At 38.7% G+C, this 16871-nt stretch overlaps 91 non-coding genes across 91 annotated transcripts; all 91 read left to right on the forward strand.

Annotated features, from left to right (window-relative positions):
- Positions 1-24: 24 nt before the first annotated feature.
- On the forward strand, positions 25-97 carry TRNAA-AGC. Its single transcript has one exon. It is a non-coding gene; the product is annotated as a tRNA-Ala (tRNA).
- A 91-nt stretch (positions 98-188) lies between these two features.
- On the forward strand, positions 189-261 carry TRNAA-AGC. Its single transcript has one exon. It is a non-coding gene; the product is annotated as a tRNA-Ala (tRNA).
- A 91-nt stretch (positions 262-352) lies between these two features.
- Positions 353-425, forward strand: TRNAA-UGC. The gene has a single exon. It is a non-coding gene; the product is annotated as a tRNA-Ala (tRNA).
- Positions 426-520: 95 nt separating this feature from the next.
- On the forward strand, positions 521-593 carry TRNAA-UGC. Its single transcript has one exon. It is a non-coding gene; the product is annotated as a tRNA-Ala (tRNA).
- A 91-nt stretch (positions 594-684) lies between these two features.
- TRNAA-UGC lies at positions 685-757 on the forward strand. The gene has a single exon. It is a non-coding gene; the product is annotated as a tRNA-Ala (tRNA).
- A 90-nt stretch (positions 758-847) lies between these two features.
- On the forward strand, positions 848-920 carry TRNAA-UGC. Its single transcript has one exon. It is a non-coding gene; the product is annotated as a tRNA-Ala (tRNA).
- Positions 921-1011: 91 nt separating this feature from the next.
- Positions 1012-1084, forward strand: TRNAA-UGC. Its single transcript has one exon. It is a non-coding gene; the product is annotated as a tRNA-Ala (tRNA).
- A 91-nt stretch (positions 1085-1175) lies between these two features.
- TRNAA-UGC lies at positions 1176-1248 on the forward strand. The gene has a single exon. It is a non-coding gene; the product is annotated as a tRNA-Ala (tRNA).
- A 242-nt stretch (positions 1249-1490) lies between these two features.
- Positions 1491-1563, forward strand: TRNAA-AGC. The gene has a single exon. It is a non-coding gene; the product is annotated as a tRNA-Ala (tRNA).
- Positions 1564-1654: 91 nt separating this feature from the next.
- Positions 1655-1727, forward strand: TRNAA-UGC. Its single transcript has one exon. It is a non-coding gene; the product is annotated as a tRNA-Ala (tRNA).
- A 91-nt stretch (positions 1728-1818) lies between these two features.
- On the forward strand, positions 1819-1891 carry TRNAA-UGC. Its single transcript has one exon. It is a non-coding gene; the product is annotated as a tRNA-Ala (tRNA).
- A 91-nt stretch (positions 1892-1982) lies between these two features.
- Positions 1983-2055, forward strand: TRNAA-UGC. Its single transcript has one exon. It is a non-coding gene; the product is annotated as a tRNA-Ala (tRNA).
- Positions 2056-2146: 91 nt separating this feature from the next.
- TRNAA-UGC lies at positions 2147-2219 on the forward strand. Its single transcript has one exon. It is a non-coding gene; the product is annotated as a tRNA-Ala (tRNA).
- A 91-nt stretch (positions 2220-2310) lies between these two features.
- On the forward strand, positions 2311-2383 carry TRNAA-UGC. Its single transcript has one exon. It is a non-coding gene; the product is annotated as a tRNA-Ala (tRNA).
- Positions 2384-2474: 91 nt separating this feature from the next.
- On the forward strand, positions 2475-2547 carry TRNAA-UGC. Its single transcript has one exon. It is a non-coding gene; the product is annotated as a tRNA-Ala (tRNA).
- A 91-nt stretch (positions 2548-2638) lies between these two features.
- TRNAA-UGC lies at positions 2639-2711 on the forward strand. Its single transcript has one exon. It is a non-coding gene; the product is annotated as a tRNA-Ala (tRNA).
- Positions 2712-2802: 91 nt separating this feature from the next.
- Positions 2803-2875, forward strand: TRNAA-UGC. Its single transcript has one exon. It is a non-coding gene; the product is annotated as a tRNA-Ala (tRNA).
- Positions 2876-2966: 91 nt separating this feature from the next.
- Positions 2967-3039, forward strand: TRNAA-UGC. The gene has a single exon. It is a non-coding gene; the product is annotated as a tRNA-Ala (tRNA).
- Positions 3040-3130: 91 nt separating this feature from the next.
- Positions 3131-3203, forward strand: TRNAA-UGC. The gene has a single exon. It is a non-coding gene; the product is annotated as a tRNA-Ala (tRNA).
- Positions 3204-3293: 90 nt separating this feature from the next.
- TRNAA-UGC lies at positions 3294-3366 on the forward strand. The gene has a single exon. It is a non-coding gene; the product is annotated as a tRNA-Ala (tRNA).
- Positions 3367-3607: 241 nt separating this feature from the next.
- TRNAA-CGC lies at positions 3608-3680 on the forward strand. The gene has a single exon. It is a non-coding gene; the product is annotated as a tRNA-Ala (tRNA).
- A 215-nt stretch (positions 3681-3895) lies between these two features.
- Positions 3896-3968, forward strand: TRNAA-UGC. Its single transcript has one exon. It is a non-coding gene; the product is annotated as a tRNA-Ala (tRNA).
- Positions 3969-4058: 90 nt separating this feature from the next.
- TRNAA-UGC lies at positions 4059-4131 on the forward strand. The gene has a single exon. It is a non-coding gene; the product is annotated as a tRNA-Ala (tRNA).
- A 256-nt stretch (positions 4132-4387) lies between these two features.
- TRNAA-CGC lies at positions 4388-4460 on the forward strand. The gene has a single exon. It is a non-coding gene; the product is annotated as a tRNA-Ala (tRNA).
- Positions 4461-4550: 90 nt separating this feature from the next.
- On the forward strand, positions 4551-4623 carry TRNAA-UGC. Its single transcript has one exon. It is a non-coding gene; the product is annotated as a tRNA-Ala (tRNA).
- A 91-nt stretch (positions 4624-4714) lies between these two features.
- TRNAA-UGC lies at positions 4715-4787 on the forward strand. The gene has a single exon. It is a non-coding gene; the product is annotated as a tRNA-Ala (tRNA).
- A 92-nt stretch (positions 4788-4879) lies between these two features.
- Positions 4880-4952, forward strand: TRNAA-CGC. Its single transcript has one exon. It is a non-coding gene; the product is annotated as a tRNA-Ala (tRNA).
- A 91-nt stretch (positions 4953-5043) lies between these two features.
- TRNAA-CGC lies at positions 5044-5116 on the forward strand. The gene has a single exon. It is a non-coding gene; the product is annotated as a tRNA-Ala (tRNA).
- A 92-nt stretch (positions 5117-5208) lies between these two features.
- On the forward strand, positions 5209-5281 carry TRNAA-CGC. Its single transcript has one exon. It is a non-coding gene; the product is annotated as a tRNA-Ala (tRNA).
- Positions 5282-5372: 91 nt separating this feature from the next.
- TRNAA-CGC lies at positions 5373-5445 on the forward strand. Its single transcript has one exon. It is a non-coding gene; the product is annotated as a tRNA-Ala (tRNA).
- Positions 5446-5536: 91 nt separating this feature from the next.
- Positions 5537-5609, forward strand: TRNAA-CGC. The gene has a single exon. It is a non-coding gene; the product is annotated as a tRNA-Ala (tRNA).
- Positions 5610-5699: 90 nt separating this feature from the next.
- Positions 5700-5772, forward strand: TRNAA-CGC. The gene has a single exon. It is a non-coding gene; the product is annotated as a tRNA-Ala (tRNA).
- A 90-nt stretch (positions 5773-5862) lies between these two features.
- TRNAA-CGC lies at positions 5863-5935 on the forward strand. The gene has a single exon. It is a non-coding gene; the product is annotated as a tRNA-Ala (tRNA).
- Positions 5936-6025: 90 nt separating this feature from the next.
- TRNAA-CGC lies at positions 6026-6098 on the forward strand. The gene has a single exon. It is a non-coding gene; the product is annotated as a tRNA-Ala (tRNA).
- Positions 6099-6188: 90 nt separating this feature from the next.
- TRNAA-CGC lies at positions 6189-6261 on the forward strand. Its single transcript has one exon. It is a non-coding gene; the product is annotated as a tRNA-Ala (tRNA).
- A 91-nt stretch (positions 6262-6352) lies between these two features.
- On the forward strand, positions 6353-6425 carry TRNAA-CGC. The gene has a single exon. It is a non-coding gene; the product is annotated as a tRNA-Ala (tRNA).
- A 91-nt stretch (positions 6426-6516) lies between these two features.
- On the forward strand, positions 6517-6589 carry TRNAA-CGC. The gene has a single exon. It is a non-coding gene; the product is annotated as a tRNA-Ala (tRNA).
- Positions 6590-6680: 91 nt separating this feature from the next.
- Positions 6681-6753, forward strand: TRNAA-AGC. The gene has a single exon. It is a non-coding gene; the product is annotated as a tRNA-Ala (tRNA).
- Positions 6754-6844: 91 nt separating this feature from the next.
- On the forward strand, positions 6845-6917 carry TRNAA-AGC. Its single transcript has one exon. It is a non-coding gene; the product is annotated as a tRNA-Ala (tRNA).
- A 90-nt stretch (positions 6918-7007) lies between these two features.
- Positions 7008-7080, forward strand: TRNAA-CGC. The gene has a single exon. It is a non-coding gene; the product is annotated as a tRNA-Ala (tRNA).
- A 91-nt stretch (positions 7081-7171) lies between these two features.
- Positions 7172-7244, forward strand: TRNAA-UGC. Its single transcript has one exon. It is a non-coding gene; the product is annotated as a tRNA-Ala (tRNA).
- Positions 7245-7334: 90 nt separating this feature from the next.
- Positions 7335-7407, forward strand: TRNAA-UGC. Its single transcript has one exon. It is a non-coding gene; the product is annotated as a tRNA-Ala (tRNA).
- A 91-nt stretch (positions 7408-7498) lies between these two features.
- Positions 7499-7571, forward strand: TRNAA-UGC. The gene has a single exon. It is a non-coding gene; the product is annotated as a tRNA-Ala (tRNA).
- Positions 7572-7662: 91 nt separating this feature from the next.
- Positions 7663-7735, forward strand: TRNAA-UGC. The gene has a single exon. It is a non-coding gene; the product is annotated as a tRNA-Ala (tRNA).
- Positions 7736-7826: 91 nt separating this feature from the next.
- TRNAA-UGC lies at positions 7827-7899 on the forward strand. The gene has a single exon. It is a non-coding gene; the product is annotated as a tRNA-Ala (tRNA).
- Positions 7900-7990: 91 nt separating this feature from the next.
- On the forward strand, positions 7991-8063 carry TRNAA-UGC. Its single transcript has one exon. It is a non-coding gene; the product is annotated as a tRNA-Ala (tRNA).
- Positions 8064-8154: 91 nt separating this feature from the next.
- Positions 8155-8227, forward strand: TRNAA-UGC. The gene has a single exon. It is a non-coding gene; the product is annotated as a tRNA-Ala (tRNA).
- A 91-nt stretch (positions 8228-8318) lies between these two features.
- On the forward strand, positions 8319-8391 carry TRNAA-UGC. Its single transcript has one exon. It is a non-coding gene; the product is annotated as a tRNA-Ala (tRNA).
- A 91-nt stretch (positions 8392-8482) lies between these two features.
- TRNAA-UGC lies at positions 8483-8555 on the forward strand. Its single transcript has one exon. It is a non-coding gene; the product is annotated as a tRNA-Ala (tRNA).
- Positions 8556-8646: 91 nt separating this feature from the next.
- TRNAA-UGC lies at positions 8647-8719 on the forward strand. Its single transcript has one exon. It is a non-coding gene; the product is annotated as a tRNA-Ala (tRNA).
- Positions 8720-8810: 91 nt separating this feature from the next.
- On the forward strand, positions 8811-8883 carry TRNAA-UGC. Its single transcript has one exon. It is a non-coding gene; the product is annotated as a tRNA-Ala (tRNA).
- Positions 8884-8974: 91 nt separating this feature from the next.
- Positions 8975-9047, forward strand: TRNAA-UGC. The gene has a single exon. It is a non-coding gene; the product is annotated as a tRNA-Ala (tRNA).
- Positions 9048-9138: 91 nt separating this feature from the next.
- TRNAA-UGC lies at positions 9139-9211 on the forward strand. The gene has a single exon. It is a non-coding gene; the product is annotated as a tRNA-Ala (tRNA).
- A 91-nt stretch (positions 9212-9302) lies between these two features.
- Positions 9303-9375, forward strand: TRNAA-AGC. Its single transcript has one exon. It is a non-coding gene; the product is annotated as a tRNA-Ala (tRNA).
- Positions 9376-9466: 91 nt separating this feature from the next.
- Positions 9467-9539, forward strand: TRNAA-UGC. The gene has a single exon. It is a non-coding gene; the product is annotated as a tRNA-Ala (tRNA).
- A 392-nt stretch (positions 9540-9931) lies between these two features.
- Positions 9932-10004, forward strand: TRNAA-UGC. Its single transcript has one exon. It is a non-coding gene; the product is annotated as a tRNA-Ala (tRNA).
- Positions 10005-10095: 91 nt separating this feature from the next.
- On the forward strand, positions 10096-10168 carry TRNAA-UGC. The gene has a single exon. It is a non-coding gene; the product is annotated as a tRNA-Ala (tRNA).
- Positions 10169-10259: 91 nt separating this feature from the next.
- Positions 10260-10332, forward strand: TRNAA-UGC. The gene has a single exon. It is a non-coding gene; the product is annotated as a tRNA-Ala (tRNA).
- A 91-nt stretch (positions 10333-10423) lies between these two features.
- On the forward strand, positions 10424-10496 carry TRNAA-CGC. The gene has a single exon. It is a non-coding gene; the product is annotated as a tRNA-Ala (tRNA).
- Positions 10497-10737: 241 nt separating this feature from the next.
- Positions 10738-10810, forward strand: TRNAA-CGC. Its single transcript has one exon. It is a non-coding gene; the product is annotated as a tRNA-Ala (tRNA).
- A 91-nt stretch (positions 10811-10901) lies between these two features.
- Positions 10902-10974, forward strand: TRNAA-UGC. The gene has a single exon. It is a non-coding gene; the product is annotated as a tRNA-Ala (tRNA).
- Positions 10975-11329: 355 nt separating this feature from the next.
- On the forward strand, positions 11330-11402 carry TRNAA-AGC. Its single transcript has one exon. It is a non-coding gene; the product is annotated as a tRNA-Ala (tRNA).
- Positions 11403-11494: 92 nt separating this feature from the next.
- TRNAA-CGC lies at positions 11495-11567 on the forward strand. The gene has a single exon. It is a non-coding gene; the product is annotated as a tRNA-Ala (tRNA).
- Positions 11568-11658: 91 nt separating this feature from the next.
- On the forward strand, positions 11659-11731 carry TRNAA-CGC. The gene has a single exon. It is a non-coding gene; the product is annotated as a tRNA-Ala (tRNA).
- A 92-nt stretch (positions 11732-11823) lies between these two features.
- Positions 11824-11896, forward strand: TRNAA-UGC. Its single transcript has one exon. It is a non-coding gene; the product is annotated as a tRNA-Ala (tRNA).
- Positions 11897-11988: 92 nt separating this feature from the next.
- TRNAA-UGC lies at positions 11989-12061 on the forward strand. The gene has a single exon. It is a non-coding gene; the product is annotated as a tRNA-Ala (tRNA).
- A 94-nt stretch (positions 12062-12155) lies between these two features.
- On the forward strand, positions 12156-12228 carry TRNAA-CGC. Its single transcript has one exon. It is a non-coding gene; the product is annotated as a tRNA-Ala (tRNA).
- A 94-nt stretch (positions 12229-12322) lies between these two features.
- On the forward strand, positions 12323-12395 carry TRNAA-UGC. The gene has a single exon. It is a non-coding gene; the product is annotated as a tRNA-Ala (tRNA).
- A 94-nt stretch (positions 12396-12489) lies between these two features.
- Positions 12490-12562, forward strand: TRNAA-CGC. Its single transcript has one exon. It is a non-coding gene; the product is annotated as a tRNA-Ala (tRNA).
- Positions 12563-12654: 92 nt separating this feature from the next.
- TRNAA-CGC lies at positions 12655-12727 on the forward strand. The gene has a single exon. It is a non-coding gene; the product is annotated as a tRNA-Ala (tRNA).
- A 90-nt stretch (positions 12728-12817) lies between these two features.
- TRNAA-AGC lies at positions 12818-12890 on the forward strand. Its single transcript has one exon. It is a non-coding gene; the product is annotated as a tRNA-Ala (tRNA).
- Positions 12891-13112: 222 nt separating this feature from the next.
- TRNAA-CGC lies at positions 13113-13185 on the forward strand. The gene has a single exon. It is a non-coding gene; the product is annotated as a tRNA-Ala (tRNA).
- A 94-nt stretch (positions 13186-13279) lies between these two features.
- On the forward strand, positions 13280-13352 carry TRNAA-UGC. The gene has a single exon. It is a non-coding gene; the product is annotated as a tRNA-Ala (tRNA).
- Positions 13353-13443: 91 nt separating this feature from the next.
- On the forward strand, positions 13444-13516 carry TRNAA-AGC. Its single transcript has one exon. It is a non-coding gene; the product is annotated as a tRNA-Ala (tRNA).
- Positions 13517-13605: 89 nt separating this feature from the next.
- On the forward strand, positions 13606-13678 carry TRNAA-UGC. The gene has a single exon. It is a non-coding gene; the product is annotated as a tRNA-Ala (tRNA).
- A 91-nt stretch (positions 13679-13769) lies between these two features.
- On the forward strand, positions 13770-13842 carry TRNAA-UGC. The gene has a single exon. It is a non-coding gene; the product is annotated as a tRNA-Ala (tRNA).
- Positions 13843-14085: 243 nt separating this feature from the next.
- On the forward strand, positions 14086-14158 carry TRNAA-CGC. Its single transcript has one exon. It is a non-coding gene; the product is annotated as a tRNA-Ala (tRNA).
- Positions 14159-14252: 94 nt separating this feature from the next.
- Positions 14253-14325, forward strand: TRNAA-CGC. Its single transcript has one exon. It is a non-coding gene; the product is annotated as a tRNA-Ala (tRNA).
- Positions 14326-14419: 94 nt separating this feature from the next.
- On the forward strand, positions 14420-14492 carry TRNAA-UGC. Its single transcript has one exon. It is a non-coding gene; the product is annotated as a tRNA-Ala (tRNA).
- A 254-nt stretch (positions 14493-14746) lies between these two features.
- Positions 14747-14819, forward strand: TRNAA-CGC. The gene has a single exon. It is a non-coding gene; the product is annotated as a tRNA-Ala (tRNA).
- Positions 14820-14913: 94 nt separating this feature from the next.
- On the forward strand, positions 14914-14986 carry TRNAA-CGC. The gene has a single exon. It is a non-coding gene; the product is annotated as a tRNA-Ala (tRNA).
- A 94-nt stretch (positions 14987-15080) lies between these two features.
- On the forward strand, positions 15081-15153 carry TRNAA-CGC. Its single transcript has one exon. It is a non-coding gene; the product is annotated as a tRNA-Ala (tRNA).
- Positions 15154-15247: 94 nt separating this feature from the next.
- On the forward strand, positions 15248-15320 carry TRNAA-CGC. The gene has a single exon. It is a non-coding gene; the product is annotated as a tRNA-Ala (tRNA).
- Positions 15321-15414: 94 nt separating this feature from the next.
- On the forward strand, positions 15415-15487 carry TRNAA-CGC. Its single transcript has one exon. It is a non-coding gene; the product is annotated as a tRNA-Ala (tRNA).
- A 91-nt stretch (positions 15488-15578) lies between these two features.
- On the forward strand, positions 15579-15651 carry TRNAA-CGC. Its single transcript has one exon. It is a non-coding gene; the product is annotated as a tRNA-Ala (tRNA).
- A 253-nt stretch (positions 15652-15904) lies between these two features.
- Positions 15905-15977, forward strand: TRNAA-CGC. Its single transcript has one exon. It is a non-coding gene; the product is annotated as a tRNA-Ala (tRNA).
- Positions 15978-16067: 90 nt separating this feature from the next.
- Positions 16068-16140, forward strand: TRNAA-CGC. Its single transcript has one exon. It is a non-coding gene; the product is annotated as a tRNA-Ala (tRNA).
- A 90-nt stretch (positions 16141-16230) lies between these two features.
- Positions 16231-16303, forward strand: TRNAA-CGC. Its single transcript has one exon. It is a non-coding gene; the product is annotated as a tRNA-Ala (tRNA).
- A 90-nt stretch (positions 16304-16393) lies between these two features.
- Positions 16394-16466, forward strand: TRNAA-CGC. The gene has a single exon. It is a non-coding gene; the product is annotated as a tRNA-Ala (tRNA).
- Positions 16467-16556: 90 nt separating this feature from the next.
- TRNAA-CGC lies at positions 16557-16629 on the forward strand. Its single transcript has one exon. It is a non-coding gene; the product is annotated as a tRNA-Ala (tRNA).
- A 90-nt stretch (positions 16630-16719) lies between these two features.
- On the forward strand, positions 16720-16792 carry TRNAA-CGC. The gene has a single exon. It is a non-coding gene; the product is annotated as a tRNA-Ala (tRNA).
- The last annotated feature ends 79 nt before the right edge of the window (positions 16793-16871 follow it).

Genomic DNA, 16871 nt, shown 5'->3' on the forward strand with positions numbered 1-16871 from the left:
ATGTATTTATTTTGGACCACCAATGGGGGTGTAGCTCATATGGTAGAGCGCTCGCTTAGCATGCGAGAGGTACGGGGTTCGATTCCCCGCACCTCCATTTTTTTAGATTTAACATTCTCGTTTTTTTTAGACACAAAAATATAATTACCTTAATTTTCGAAAAAATGTATTTATTTTGAACCACCAATGGGGGTGTAGCTCATATGGTAGAGCGCTCGCTTAGCATGCGAGAGGTACGGGGTTCGATTCCCTGCACCTCCATTTTTTTAGATTTAACATTCTCGTTTTTTTAGACACAAAAAATATAATTACATTAATCTTCGAAAAAATGTATTTATTTTGAACCACCAATGGGGGTGTAGCTCATATGGTAGAGCGCTCGCTTTGCATGCGAGAGGTACGGGGTTCGATTCCCTGCACCTCCATTTTTTTTTTTAGATTTAACATTCTCGTTTTTTTAGACACAAAAAATATAATTACATTAATCTTCGAAAAAATGTATTTATTTTGAACCACCAATGGGGGTGTAGCTCATATGGTAGAGCGCTCGCTTTGCATGCGAGAGGTACGGGGTTCGATTCCCTGCACCTCCATTTTTATAGATTGAACATTCTCGTTTTTTTAGACACAAAAAATATAATTACATTAATCTTCGAAAAAATGTATTTATTTTGAACCACCAATGGGGGTGTAGCTCATATGGTAGAGCGCTCGCTTTGCATGCGAGAGGTACGGGGTTCGATTCCCCGCACCTCCATTTTTTTAGATTTAACATTCTCGTTTTTTTAGACACAAAAATATAATTACCTTAATCTTCGAAAAAATGTATTTATTTTGGACCACCAATGGGGGTGTAGCTCATATGGTAGAGCGCTCGCTTTGCATGCGAGAGGTACGGGGTTCGATTCCCCGCACCTCCATTTTTTTAGATTTAACATTCTCGTTTTTTTAGACACAAAAAATATAATTACCTTAATCTTCGAAAAAATGTATTTATTTTGAACCACCAATGGGGGTGTAGCTCATATGGTAGAGCGCTCGCTTTGCATGCGAGAGGTACGGGGTTCGATTCCCCGCACCTCCATTTTTTTAGATTTAACATTCTCGTTTTTTTAGACACAAAAAATATAATTACATTAATCTTCGAAAAAATGTATTTATTTTGAACCACCAATGGGGGTGTAGCTCATATGGTAGAGCGCTCGCTTTGCATGCGAGAGGTACGGGGTTCGATTCCCCGCACCTCCATTTTTTTAGATTTAACATTCTCGTTTTTTTAGACACAAAAAATATAATTACCTTAATCTTCGAAAAAATGTATTTATTTTGAACCACCAATGGGGGTGTAGCTCATATGGTAGAGCGCTCGCGGTACGGGGTTCGATTCCCCGCACCTCCATTTTTTTAGATTTAACATTCTCGTTTTTTTAGACACAAAAAATATAATTACCTTAATCTTCGAAAAAATGTATTTATTTTGGACCACCAATGGGGGTGTAGCTCATATGGTAGAGCGCTCGCTTAGCATGCGAGAGGTACGGGGTTCGATTCCCCGCACCTCCATTTTTTTAGATTTAACATTCTCGTTTTTTTAGACACAAAAAATATAATTACCTTAATCTTCGAAAAAATGTATTTATTTTGAACCACCAATGGGGGTGTAGCTCATATGGTAGAGCGCTCGCTTTGCATGCGAGAGGTACGGGGTTCGATTCCCCGCACCTCCATTTTTTTAGATTTAACATTCTCGTTTTTTTAGACACAAAAAATATAATTACATTAATCTTCGAAAAAATGTATTTATTTTGAACCACCAATGGGGGTGTAGCTCATATGGTAGAGCGCTCGCTTTGCATGCGAGAGGTACGGGGTTCGATTCCCCGCACCTCCATTTTTTTAGATTTAACATTCTCGTTTTTTTAGACACAAAAAATATAATTACCTTAATCTTCGAAAAAATGTATTTATTTTGGACCACCAATGGGGGTGTAGCTCATATGGTAGAGCGCTCGCTTTGCATGCGAGAGGTACGGGGTTCGATTCCCCGCACCTCCATTTTTTTAGATTTAACATTCTCGTTTTTTTAGACACAAAAAATATAATTACCTTAATCTTCGAAAAAATGTATTTATTTTGAACCACCAATGGGGGTGTAGCTCATATGGTAGAGCGCTCGCTTTGCATGCGAGAGGTACGGGGTTCGATTCCCCGCACCTCCATTTTTTTAGATTTAACATTCTCGTTTTTTTAGACACAAAAAATATAATTACCTTAATCTTCGAAAAAATGTATTTATTTTGGACCACCAATGGGGGTGTAGCTCATATGGTAGAGCGCTCGCTTTGCATGCGAGAGGTACGGGGTTCGATTCCCCGCACCTCCATTTTTTTAGATTTAACATTCTCGTTTTTTTAGACACAAAAAATATAATTACCTTAATCTTCGAAAAAATGTATTTATTTTGAACCACCAATGGGGGTGTAGCTCATATGGTAGAGCGCTCGCTTTGCATGCGAGAGGTACGGGGTTCGATTCCCCGCACCTCCATTTTTTTAGATTTAACATTCTCGTTTTTTTAGACACAAAAAATATAATTACCTTAATCTTCGAAAAAATGTATTTATTTTGAACCACCAATGGGGGTGTAGCTCATATGGTAGAGCGCTCGCTTTGCATGCGAGAGGTACGGGGTTCGATTCCCCGCACCTCCATTTTTTTAGATTTAACATTCTCGTTTTTTTAGACACAAAAAATATAATTACCTTAATCTTCGAAAAAATGTATTTATTTTGAACCACCAATGGGGGTGTAGCTCATATGGTAGAGCGCTCGCTTTGCATGCGAGAGGTACGGGGTTCGATTCCCCGCACCTCCATTTTTTTAGATTTAACATTCTCGTTTTTTTAGACACAAAAAATATAATTACCTTAATCTTCGAAAAAATGTATTTATTTTGAACCACCAATGGGGGTGTAGCTCATATGGTAGAGCGCTCGCTTTGCATGCGAGAGGTACGGGGTTCGATTCCCCGCACCTCCATTTTTTTAGATTTAACATTCTCGTTTTTTTAGACACAAAAAATATAATTACATTAATCTTCGAAAAAATGTATTTATTTTGAACCACCAATGGGGGTGTAGCTCATATGGTAGAGCGCTCGCTTTGCATGCGAGAGGTACGGGGTTCGATTCCCCGCACCTCCATTTTTTTAGATTTAACATTCTCGTTTTTTTAGACACAAAAATATAATTACCTTAATCTTCGAAAAAATGTATTTATTTTGAACCACCAATGGGGGTGTAGCTCATATGGTAGAGCGCTCGCTTTGCATGCGAGAGGTACGGGGTTCGATTCCCCGCACCTCCATTTTTTTAGATTTAACATTCTCGTTTTTTTAGACACAAAAATATAATTACCTTAATCTTCGAAAAAATGTATTTATTTTGAACCACCAATGGGGGTGTAGCTCATATGGTAGAGCGCTCGCGGTACGGGGTTCGATTCCCCGCACCTCCATTTTTTTAGATTTAACATTCTCGTTTTTTTAGACACAAAAAATATAATTACCTTAATCTTCGAAAAAATGTATTTATTTTGAACCACCAATGGGGGTGTAGCTCATATGGTAGAGCGCTCGCTTCGCATGCGAGAGGTACGGGGTTCGATTCCCCGCACCTCCATTTTTTTGATTTAACATTCTCGTTTTTTTTAGACACAAAAATATAATTACCTTAATCTTCGAAAAAATGTATTTATTTTGAACCACCAATGGGGGTGTAGCTCATATGGTAGAGCGCTCGCTTTGCATGTTAGATTTAACATTCTCGTTTTTTTAGACACAAAAAATATAATTACCTTAATCTTCGAAAAAATGTATTTATTTTGAACCACCAATGGGGGTGTAGCTCATATGGTAGAGCGCTCGCTTTGCATGCGAGAGGTACGGGGTTCGATTCCCCGCACCTCCATTTTTTTAGATTTAACATTCTCGTTTTTTTAGACACAAAAATATAATTACCAAAATTTTTGAAAAAATGTATTTATTTTGAACCACCAATGGGGGTGTAGCTCATATGGTAGAGCGCTCGCTTTGCATGCGAGAGGTACGGGGTTCGATTCCCCGCACCTCCATTTTTATAGATTGAACATTCTCGTTTTTTTTAGACACAAAAATATAATTACCTTAATCTTTGAAAAAATGTATTTATTTTGGACCACCAATGGGGGTTTTGCTCATATGGTAGAGCGCTCGCTTTGCATGCGAGAAGGTACGGGGTTCGATTCCCCGCACCTCCATTTTTTTAGATTTAACATTCTCGTTTTTTTTAGACACAAAAATATAATTACCTTAATCTTCGAAAAAATGTATTTATTTTGGACCACCAATGGGGGTGTAGCTCATATGGTAGAGCGCTCGCTTCGCATGCGAGAGGTACGGGGTTCGATTCCCTGCACCTCCATTTTTTAGATTTAACATTCTCGTTTTTTTTAGACACAAAAATATAATTACCTTAATCTTCGAAAAAATGTATTTATTTTGAACCACCAATGGGGGTGTAGCTCATATGGTAGAGCGCTCGCTTTGCATGCGAGAGGTACGGGGTTCGATTCCCCGCACCTCCATTTTTTTAGATTTAACATTCTCGTTTTTTTAGACACAAAAAATATAATTACATTAATCTTCGAAAAAATGTATTTATTTTGAACCACCAATGGGGGTGTAGCTCATATGGTAGAGCGCTCGCTTTGCATGCGAGAGATACGGGGTTCGATTCCCCGCACCTCCATTTTTTTAGATTTAACATTCTCGTTTTTTTTAGACACAAAAAATATAATTACCTTAATCTTCGAAAAAATGTATTTATTTTGGACCACCAATGGGGGTGTAGCTCATATGGTAGAGCGCTCGCTTCGCATGCGAGAGGTACGGGGTTCGATTCCCCGCACCTCCATTTTTTTAGATTTAACATTCTCGTTTTTTTTAGACACAAAAATATAATTACCTTAATCTTCGAAAAAATGTATTTATTTTGGACCACCAATGGGGGTGTAGCTCATATGGTAGAGCGCTCGCTTCGCATGCGAGAGGTACGGGGTTCGATTCCCCGCACCTCCATTTTTTTAGATTTAACATTCTCGTTTTTTTTAGACACAAAAAATATAATTACCTTAATCTTCGAAAAAATGTATTTATTTTGGACCACCAATGGGGGTGTAGCTCATATGGTAGAGCGCTCGCTTCGCATGCGAGAGGTACGGGGTTCGATTCCCCGCACCTCCATTTTTTTAGATTTAACATTCTCGTTTTTTTTAGACACAAAAATATAATTACCTTAATCTTCGAAAAAATGTATTTATTTTGGACCACCAATGGGGGTGTAGCTCATATGGTAGAGCGCTCGCTTCGCATGCGAGAGGTACGGGGTTCGATTCCCCGCACCTCCATTTTTTTAGATTTAACATTCTCGTTTTTTTTAGACACAAAAATATAATTACCTTAATCTTCGAAAAAATGTATTTATTTTGGACCACCAATGGGGGTGTAGCTCATATGGTAGAGCGCTCGCTTCGCATGCGAGAGGTACGGGGTTCGATTCCCCGCACCTCCATTTTTTTAGATTTAACATTCTCGTTTTTTTAGACACAAAAATATAATTACCTTAATCTTCGAAAAAATGTATTTATTTTGGACCACCAATGGGGGTGTAGCTCATATGGTAGAGCGCTCGCTTCGCATGCGAGAGGTACGGGGTTCGATTCCCCGCACCTCCATTTTTTTAGATTTAACATTCTCGTTTTTTTAGACACAAAAATATAATTACCTTAATCTTCGAAAAAATGTATTTATTTTGGACCACCAATGGGGGTGTAGCTCATATGGTAGAGCGCTCGCTTCGCATGCGAGAGGTACGGGGTTCGATTCCCCGCACCTCCATTTTTTTAGATTTAACATTCTCGTTTTTTTAGACACAAAAATATAATTACCTTAATCTTCGAAAAAATGTATTTATTTTGGACCACCAATGGGGGTGTAGCTCATATGGTAGAGCGCTCGCTTCGCATGCGAGAGGTACGGGGTTCGATTCCCCGCACCTCCATTTTTTTAGATTTAACATTCTCGTTTTTTTAGACACAAAAATATAATTACCTTAATCTTCGAAAAAATGTATTTATTTTGGACCACCAATGGGGGTGTAGCTCATATGGTAGAGCGCTCGCTTCGCATGCGAGAGGTACGGGGTTCGATTCCCCGCACCTCCATTTTTTTAGATTTAACATTCTCGTTTTTTTTAGACACAAAAATATAATTACCTTAATCTTCGAAAAAATGTATTTATTTTGGACCACCAATGGGGGTGTAGCTCATATGGTAGAGCGCTCGCTTCGCATGCGAGAGGTACGGGGTTCGATTCCCCGCACCTCCATTTTTTTAGATTTAACATTCTCGTTTTTTTTAGACACAAAAATATAATTACCTTAATCTTCGAAAAAATGTATTTATTTTGGACCACCAATGGGGGTGTAGCTCATATGGTAGAGCGCTCGCTTCGCATGCGAGAGGTACGGGGTTCGATTCCCCGCACCTCCATTTTTTTAGATTTAACATTCTCGTTTTTTTTAGACACAAAAATATAATTACCTTAATCTTCGAAAAAATGTATTTATTTTGGACCACCAATGGGGGTGTAGCTCATATGGTAGAGCGCTCGCTTAGCATGCGAGAGGTACGGGGTTCGATTCCCCGCACCTCCATTTTTTTAGATTTAACATTCTCGTTTTTTTTAGACACAAAAATATAATTACCTTAATCTTCGAAAAAATGTATTTATTTTGGACCACCAATGGGGGTGTAGCTCATATGGTAGAGCGCTCGCTTAGCATGCGAGAGGTACGGGGTTCGATTCCCCGCACCTCCATTTTTTTAGATTTAACATTCTCGTTTTTTTAGACACAAAAATATAATTACCTTAATCTTCGAAAAAATGTATTTATTTTGGACCACCAATGGGGGTGTAGCTCATATGGTAGAGCGCTCGCTTCGCATGCGAGAGGTACGGGGTTCGATTCCCCGCACCTCCATTTTTTTAGATTTAACATTCTCGTTTTTTTAGACACAAAAAATATAATTACATTAATCTTCGAAAAAATGTATTTATTTTGAACCACCAATGGGGGTGTAGCTCATATGGTAGAGCGCTCGCTTTGCATGCGAGAGGTACGGGGTTCGATTCCCCGCACCTCCATTTTTTTAGATTTAACATTCTCGTTTTTTTAGACACAAAAATATAATTACCTTAATCTTCGAAAAAATGTATTTATTTTGAACCACCAATGGGGGTGTAGCTCATATGGTAGAGCGCTCGCTTTGCATGCGAGAGGTACGGGGTTCGATTCCCCGCACCTCCATTTTTGTAGATTTAACATTCTCGTTTTTTTAGACACAAAAAATATAATTACCTTAATCTTCGAAAAAATGTATTTATTTTGGACCACCAATGGGGGTGTAGCTCATATGGTAGAGCGCTCGCTTTGCATGCGAGAGGTACGGGGTTCGATTCCCCGCACCTCCATTTTTTTAGATTTAACATTCTCGTTTTTTTAGACACAAAAAATATAATTACCTTAATCTTCGAAAAAATGTATTTATTTTGAACCACCAATGGGGGTGTAGCTCATATGGTAGAGCGCTCGCTTTGCATGCGAGAGATACGGGGTTCGATTCCCCGCACCTCCATTTTTTTAGATTTAACATTCTCGTTTTTTTAGACACAAAAAATATAATTACATTAATCTTCGAAAAAATGTATTTATTTTGAACCACCAATGGGGGTGTAGCTCATATGGTAGAGCGCTCGCTTTGCATGCGAGAGGTACGGGGTTCGATTCCCCGCACCTCCATTTTTTTAGATTTAACATTCTCGTTTTTTTAGACACAAAAAATATAATTACCTTAATCTTCGAAAAAATGTATTTATTTTGAACCACCAATGGGGGTGTAGCTCATATGGTAGAGCGCTCGCTTTGCATGCGAGAGGTACGGGGTTCGATTCCCCGCACCTCCATTTTTTTAGATTTAACATTCTCGTTTTTTTAGACACAAAAAATATAATTACATTAATCTTCGAAAAAATGTATTTATTTTGAACCACCAATGGGGGTGTAGCTCATATGGTAGAGCGCTCGCTTTGCATGCGAGAGGTACGGGGTTCGATTCCCCGCACCTCCATTTTTTTAGATTTAACATTCTCGTTTTTTTAGACACAAAAAATATAATTACCTTAATCTTCGAAAAAATGTATTTATTTTGAACCACCAATGGGGGTGTAGCTCATATGGTAGAGCGCTCGCTTTGCATGCGAGAGGTACGGGGTTCGATTCCCCGCACCTCCATTTTTTTAGATTTAACATTCTCGTTTTTTTAGACACAAAAAATATAATTACATTAATCTTCGAAAAAATGTATTTATTTTGAACCACCAATGGGGGTGTAGCTCATATGGTAGAGCGCTCGCTTTGCATGCGAGAGGTACGGGGTTCGATTCCCCGCACCTCCATTTTTTTAGATTTAACATTCTCGTTTTTTTAGACACAAAAAATATAATTACATTAATCTTCGAAAAAATGTATTTATTTTGAACCACCAATGGGGGTGTAGCTCATATGGTAGAGCGCTCGCTTTGCATGCGAGAGGTACGGGGTTCGATTCCCCGCACCTCCATTTTTTTAGATTTAACATTCTCGTTTTTTTAGACACAAAAAATATAATTACATTAATCTTCGAAAAAATGTATTTATTTTGAACCACCAATGGGGGTGTAGCTCATATGGTAGAGCGCTCGCTTTGCATGCGAGAGGTACGGGGTTCGATTCCCCGCACCTCCATTTTTTTAGATTTAACATTCTCGTTTTTTTAGACACAAAAAATATAATTACATTAATCTTCGAAAAAATGTATTTATTTTGAACCACCAATGGGGGTGTAGCTCATATGGTAGAGCGCTCGCTTTGCATGCGAGAGGTACGGGGTTCGATTCCCCGCACCTCCATTTTTTTAGATTTAACATTCTCGTTTTTTTAGACACAAAAAATATAATTACCTTAATCTTCGAAAAAATGTATTTATTTTGAACCACCAATGGGGGTGTAGCTCATATGGTAGAGCGCTCGCTTTGCATGCGAGAGGTACGGGGTTCGATTCCCCGCACCTCCATTTTTTTAGATTTAACATTCTCGTTTTTTTAGACACAAAAAATATAATTACATTAATCTTCGAAAAAATGTATTTATTTTGAACCACCAATGGGGGTGTAGCTCATATGGTAGAGCGCTCGCTTAGCATGCGAGAGGTACGGGGTTCGATTCCCCGCACCTCCATTTTTTTAGATTTAACATTCTCGTTTTTTTAGACACAAAAAATATAATTACCTTAATCTTCGAAAAAATGTATTTATTTTGAACCACCAATGGGGGTGTAGCTCATATGGTAGAGCGCTCGCTTTGCATGCGAGAGGTACGGGGTTCGATTCCCCGCACCTCCATTTTTTTAGATTTAACATTCTCGTTTTTTTAGACACAAAAAATATAATTACCTTAATCTTCGAAAAAATGTATTTATTTTGAACCACCAATGGGGGTGTAGCTCATATGGTAGAGCGCTCGCGGTACGGGGTTCGATTCCCCGCACCTCCATTTTTTTAGATTTAACATTCTCGTTTTTTTAGACACAAAAAATATAATTACCTTAATCTTCGAAAAAATGTATTTATTTTGAACCACCAATGGGGGTGTAGCTCATATGGTAGAGCGCTCGCGGTACGGGGTTCGATTCCCCGCACCTCCATTTTTTTAGATTTAACATTCTCGTTTTTTTAGACACAAAAATATAATTACCTTAATCTTCGAAAAAATGTATTTATTTTGAACCACCAATGGGGGTGTAGCTCATATGGTAGAGCGCTCGCTTTGCATGCGAGAGGTACGGGGTTCGATTCCCCGCACCTCCATTTTTTTAGATTTAACATTCTCGTTTTTTTAGACACAAAAAATATAATTACCTTAATCTTCGAAAAAATGTATTTATTTTGGACCACCAATGGGGGTGTAGCTCATATGGTAGAGCGCTCGCTTTGCATGCGAGAGGTACGGGGTTCGATTCCCCGCACCTCCATTTTTGTAGATTTAACATTCTCGTTTTTTTAGACACAAAAAATATAATTACCTTAATCTTCGAAAAAATGTATTTATTTTGAACCACCAATGGGGGTGTAGCTCATATGGTAGAGCGCTCGCTTTGCATGCGAGAGGTACGGGGTTCGATTCCCCGCACCTCCATTTTTTTAGATTTAACATTCTCGTTTTTTTTAGACACAAAAATATAATTACCTTAATCTTCGAAAAAATGTATTTATTTTGGACCACCAATGGGGGTGTAGCTCATATGGTAGAGCGCTCGCTTCGCATGCGAGAGGTACGGGGTTCGATTCCCCGCACCTCCATTTTTTTAGATTTAACATTCTCGTTTTTTTTAGACACAAAAATATAATTACCTTAATCTTCGAAAAAATGTATTTATTTTGAACCACCAATGGGGGTGTAGCTCATATGGTAGAGCGCTCGCGGTACGGGGTTCGATTCCCCGTACCTCCATTTGTTTAGATTTAACATTCTCGTTTTTTTAGACACAAAAATATAATTACCTTAATCTTCGAAAAAATGTATTTATTTTGGACCACCAATGGGGGTGTAGCTCATATGGTAGAGTGCTCGCGTCGCATGCGAGAGGTACGGGGTTCGATTCCCCGCACCTCCATTTTTTTAGATTTAACATTCTCGTTTTTTTTAGACACAAAAATATAATTACCTGAATCTTCGAAAAAATGTATTTATTTTGGACCACTAATGGGGGTGTAGCTCATATGGTAGAGCGCTCGCTTTGCATGCGAGAGGTACGGGGTTTGATTCCCCACACCTCCATTTTTTAGATTTAACATTCTCGTTTTTTTTAGACACAAAAATATGATTACCTTAATCTTCGAAAAAATGTATTTATTTTGAACCACCAATGGGGGTGTAGCTCATATGGTAGAGCGCTCGCTTTGCATGCCATTTTTTTAGATTTAACATTCTCGTTTTTTTAGACACAAAAATATAATTACCAAAATTTTTGAAAAAATGTATTTATTTTGAACCACCAATGGGGGTGTAGCTCATATGGTAGAGCGCTCGCTTTGCATGCCATTTTTTTAGATTTAACATTCTCGTTTTTTTAGACACAAAAAATATAATTACCTTAATCTTCGAAAAAATGTATTTATTTTGGACCACCAATGGGGGTGTAGCTCATATGGTAGAGCGCTCGCTTAGCATGCGAGAGGTACGGGGTTCGATTCCCTGCACCTCCATTTTTATAGATTGAACATTCTCGGTTTTTGTTAGACACAAAAATATAATTACCTTAATCTTCGAAAAAATGTATTTATTTTGGACCACCAATGGGGGTGTAGCTCATATGGTAGAGCGCTCGCTTCGCATGCGAGAGGTACGGGGTTCGATTCCCCGCACCTCCATTTTTGTAGATTTAACATTCTCGTTTTTTTTAGACACAAAAATATAATTACCTTAATTTTCGAAAAAATGTATTTATTTTGGACCACCAATGGGGGTGTAGCTCATATGGTAGAGCGCTCGCTTCGCATGCGAGAGGTACGGGGTTCGATTCCCCGCACCTCCACTTTTTTATAGATTTAACATTCTCGTTTTTTTAGACACAAAAATATAATTACCTTAATTTTCGAAAAAATGTATTTATTTTGGACCACCAATGGGGGTGTAGCTCATATGGTAGAGCGCTCGCTTTGCATGCGAGAGGTACGGGGTTCGATTCCCTGCACCTCCATTTTTATAGATTGAACATTCTCGGTTTTTGTTAGACACAAAAATATAATTACCTTAATCTTCGAAAAAATGTATTTATTTTGGACCACCAATGGGGGTGTAGCTCATATGGTAGAGCGCTCGCTTTGCATGTGAGAGGTACGGGGTTCGATTCCCCGCACCTCCATTTTTTTATAGATTGAACATTCTCGGTTTTTGTTAGACACAAAAATATAATTACCTTAATCTTCGAAAAAATGTATTTATTTTGGACCACCAATGGGGGTGTAGCTCATATGGTAGAGCGCTCGCTTCGCATGCGAGAGGTACGGGGTTCGATTCCCCGCACCTCCATTTTTTTATAGATTGAACATTCTCGGTTTTTGTTAGACACAAAAATATAATTACCTTAATCTTCGAAAAAATGTATTTATTTTGGACCACCAATGGGGGTATAGCTCATATGGTAGAGCGCTCGCTTTGCATGCGAGAGGTACGGGGTTCGATTCCCCGCACCTCCACTTTTTTATAGATTGAACATTCTCGGTTTTTGTTAGACACAAAAATATAATTACCTTAATCTTCGAAAAAATGTATTTATTTTGAACCACCAATGGGGGTGTAGCTCATATGGTAGAGCGCTCGCTTCGCATGCGAGAGGTACGGGGTTCGATTCCCTGCACCTCCATTTTTATAGATTGAACATTCTCGGTTTTTGTTAGACACAAAAATATAATTACCTTAATCTTCGAAAAAATGTATTTATTTTGAACCACCAATGGGGGTGTAGCTCATATGGTAGAGTGCTCGCTTCGCATGCGAGAGGTACGGGGTTCGATTCCCCGCACCTCCATTTTTTAGATTTAACATTCTCGTTTTTTTTAGACACAAAAATATAATTACCTTAATCTTCGAAAAAATGTATTTATTTTGGACCACCAATGGGGGTGTAGCTCATATGGTAGAGCGCTCACTTAGCATGCGAGAGGTACGGGGTTCGATTCCCCGCACCTCCATTTTTTAGATTTAACATTCTCGTTTTTTTAGACACAAAAATATAATTACCAAAATTTTTGAAAAAATGTATTTATTTTGAACCACCAATGGGGGTGTAGCTCATATGGTAGAGCGCTCGCTTTGCATGCCATTTTTTTAGATTTAACATTCTCGTTTTTTTAGACACAAAAAATATAATTACCTTAATCTTCGAAAAAATGTATTTATTTTGGACCACCAATGGGGGTGTAGCTCATATGGTAGAGCGCTCGCTTCGCATGCGAGAGGTACGGGGTTCGATTCCCCGCACCTCCACTTTTTTATAGATTGAACATTCTCGGTTTTTGTTAGACACAAAAATATAATTACCTTAATCTTCGAAAAAATGTATTTATTTTGGACCACCAATGGGGGTGTAGCTCATATGGTAGAGCGCTCGCTTTGCATGCGAGAGGTACGGGGTTCGATTCCCCGCACCTCCATTTTTTTAGATTTAACATTCTTGTTTTTTTAGACACAAAAAATATAATTACCTTAATCTTCGAAAAAATGTATTTATTTTGGACCACCCATGGGGGTGTAGCTCATATGGTAGAGCGCTCGCTTAGCATGCGAGAGGTACGGGGTTCGATTCCCCGCACCTCCATCTTTTAGATTAACATTCTCGTTTTTTTTAGACACAAAAATATAATTACCTTAATTTTCGAAAAAATGTATTTATTTTGAACCACCAATGCGGGTGTAGCTCATATGGTAGAGCGCTCGCTTTGCATGCGAGAGGTACGGGGTTCGATTCCCCGCACCTCCATTTTTGTAGATTTAACATTCTCGTTTTTTTAGACACAAAAAATATAATTACCTTAATCTTCGAAAAAATGTATTTATTTTGAACCACCAATGGGGGTGTAGCTCATATGGTAGAGCGCTCGCTTTGCATGCGAGAGGTACGGGGTTCGATTCCCCGCACCTCCATTTTTTAGATTTAACATTCTCGTTTTTTGTTAGACACAAAAATATAATTACCTTAATCTTCGAAAAAATGTATTTATTTTGAACCACCAATGGGGGTGTAGCTCATATGGTAGAGCGCTCGCGGTACGGGGTTCGATTCCCCGCACCTCCATTTTTATAGATTGAACATTCTCGGTTTTTGTTAGACACAAAAATATAATTACCTTAATCTTCGAAAAAATGTATTTATTTTGGACCACCAATGGGGGTGTAGCTCATATGGTAGAGCGCTCGCTTCGCATGCGAGAGGTACGGGGTTCGATTCCCCGCACCTCCACTTTTTTATAGATTGAACATTCTCGGTTTTTGTTAGACACAAAAATATAATTACCTTAATCTTCGAAAAAATGTATTTATTTTGGACCACCAATGGGGGTGTAGCTCATATGGTAGAGCGCTCGCTTCGCATGCGAGAGGTACGGGGTTCGATTCCCCGCACCTCCACTTTTTTATAGATTGAACATTCTCGGTTTTTTTTAGACACAAAAATATAATTACCTTAATCTTCGAAAAAATGTATTTATTTTGGACCACCAATGGGGGTGTAGCTCATATGGTAGAGCGCTCGCTTTGCATGCGAGAGGTACGGGGTTCGATTCCCCGCACCTCCATTTTTTAGATTTAACATTCTCGTTTTTTGTTAGACACAAAAATATAATTACCTTAATCTTCGAAAAAATGTATTTATTTTGGACCACCAATGGGGGTGTAGCTCATATGGTAGAGCGCTCGCTTTGCATGCGAGAGGTACGGGGTTATATTCCCCGCACCTCCATTTTTTTAGATTTAACATTCTCGTTTTTTTAGACACAAAAATATAATTACCTTAATCTTCGAAAAAATGTATTTATTTTGAACCACCAATGGGGGTGTAGCTCGTATGGTAGAGTGCTCGCTTCGCATGCGAGAGGTATGGGGTTCGATTCCCCGCACCTCCACTTTTTTATAGATTGAACATTCTCGGTTTTTGTTAGACACAAAAATATAATTACCTTAATCTTCGAAAAAATGTATTTATTTTGAACCACCAATGGGGGTGTAGCTCATATGGTAGAGCGCTCGCTTCGCATGCGAGAGGTACGGGGTTCGATTCCCCGCACCTCCACTTTTTTATAGATTGAACATTCTCGGTTTTTGTTAGACACAAAAATATAATTACCTTAATCTTCGAAAAAATGTATTTATTTTGAACCACCAATGGGGGTGTAGCTCGTATGGTAGAGTGCTCGCTTCGCATGCGAGAGGTATGGGGTTCGATTCCCCGCACCTCCACTTTTTTATAGATTGAACATTCTCGGTTTTTGTTAGACACAAAAATATAATTACCTTAATCTTCGAAAAAATGTATTTATTTTGAACCACCAATGGGGGTGTAGCTCGTATGGTAGAGTGCTCGCTTCGCATGCGAGAGGTATGGGGTTCGATTCCCCGCACCTCCACTTTTTTATAGATTGAACATTCTCGGTTTTTGTTAGACACAAAAATATAATTACCTTAATCTTCGAAAAAATGTATTTATTTTGGACCACCAATGGGGGTGTAGCTCGTATGGTAGAGTGCTCGCTTCGCATGCGAGAGGTATGGGGTTCGATTCCCCGCACCTCCATTTTTTTAGATTTAACATTCTCGTTTTTTTTAGACACAAAAATATAATTACCTTAATCTTCGAAAAAATGTATTTATTTTGGACCACTAATGGGGGTGTAGCTCATATGGTAGAGCGCTCGCTTCGCATGCGAGAGGTACGGGGTTCGATTCCCCGCACCTCCATTTTTTTAGATTTAACATTCTCGTTTTTTTAGACACAAAAATATAATTACCTTAATCTTCGAAAAAATGTATTTATTTTGGACCACCATTGGGGGTGTAGCTCATATGGTAGAGCGCTCGCTTAGCATGCGAGAGGTACGGGGTTATATTCCCCGCACCTCCATTTTTTTAGATTTAACATTCTCGTTTTTTTAGACACAAAAATATAATTACCTTAATCTTCGAAAAAATGTATTTATTTTGGACCACCATTGGGGGTGTAGCTCATATGGTAGAGCGCTCGCTTCGCATGCGAGAGGTACGGGGTTCGATTCCCCGCACCTCCATTTTTTAGATTTAACATTCTCGTTTTTTTTAGACACAAAAATATAATTACCTTAATCTTCGAAAAAATGTATTTATTTTGGACCACCAATGGGGGTGTAGCTCATATGGTAGAGCGCTCGCTTCGCATGCGAGAGGTACGGGGTTCGATTCCCCGCACCTCCATTTTTTAGATTTAACATTCTCGTTTTTTTTAGACACAAAAATATAATTACCTTAATCTTCGAAAAAATGTATTTATTTTGGACCACCAATGGGGGTGTAGCTCATATGGTAGAGCGCTCGCTTCGCATGCGAGAGGTACGGGGTTCGATTCCCCGCACCTCCATTTTTTTAGATTTAACATTCTCGTTTTTTTAGACACAAAAATATAATTACCTTAATCTTCGAAAAAATGTATTTATTTTGGACCACCAATGGGGGTGTAGCTCATATGGTAGAGCGCTCGCTTCGCATGCGAGAGGTACGGGGTTCGATTCCCCGCACCTCCATTTTTTAGATTTAACATTCTCGTTTTTTTTAGACACAAAAATATAATTACCTTAATCTTCGAAAAAATGTATTTATTTTGGACCACCAATGGGGGTGTAGCTCATATGGTAGAGCGCTCGCTTCGCATGCGAGAGGTACGGGGTTCGATTCCCCGCACCTCCATTTTTTAGATTTAACATTCTCGTTTTTTTTAGACACAAAAATATAATTACCTTAATCTTCGAAAAAATGTATTTATTTTGGACCACCAATGGGGGTGTAGCTCATATGGTAGAGCGCTCGCTTCGCATGCGAGAGGTACGGGGTTCGATTCCCCGCACCTCCATTTTTTAGATTTAACATTCTCGTTTTTTTTAGACACAAAAATATAATTACCTTAATCTTCGAAAAAATGTATTTATTTT

This window comes from Cucurbita moschata, unplaced genomic scaffold, assembly GCF_002738365.1.
Source record: "Cucurbita moschata cultivar Rifu unplaced genomic scaffold, Cmos_1.0 Cmo_Scf00028, whole genome shotgun sequence".
NCBI classification, from domain to species: Eukaryota; Viridiplantae; Streptophyta; class Magnoliopsida; order Cucurbitales; family Cucurbitaceae; genus Cucurbita; species Cucurbita moschata.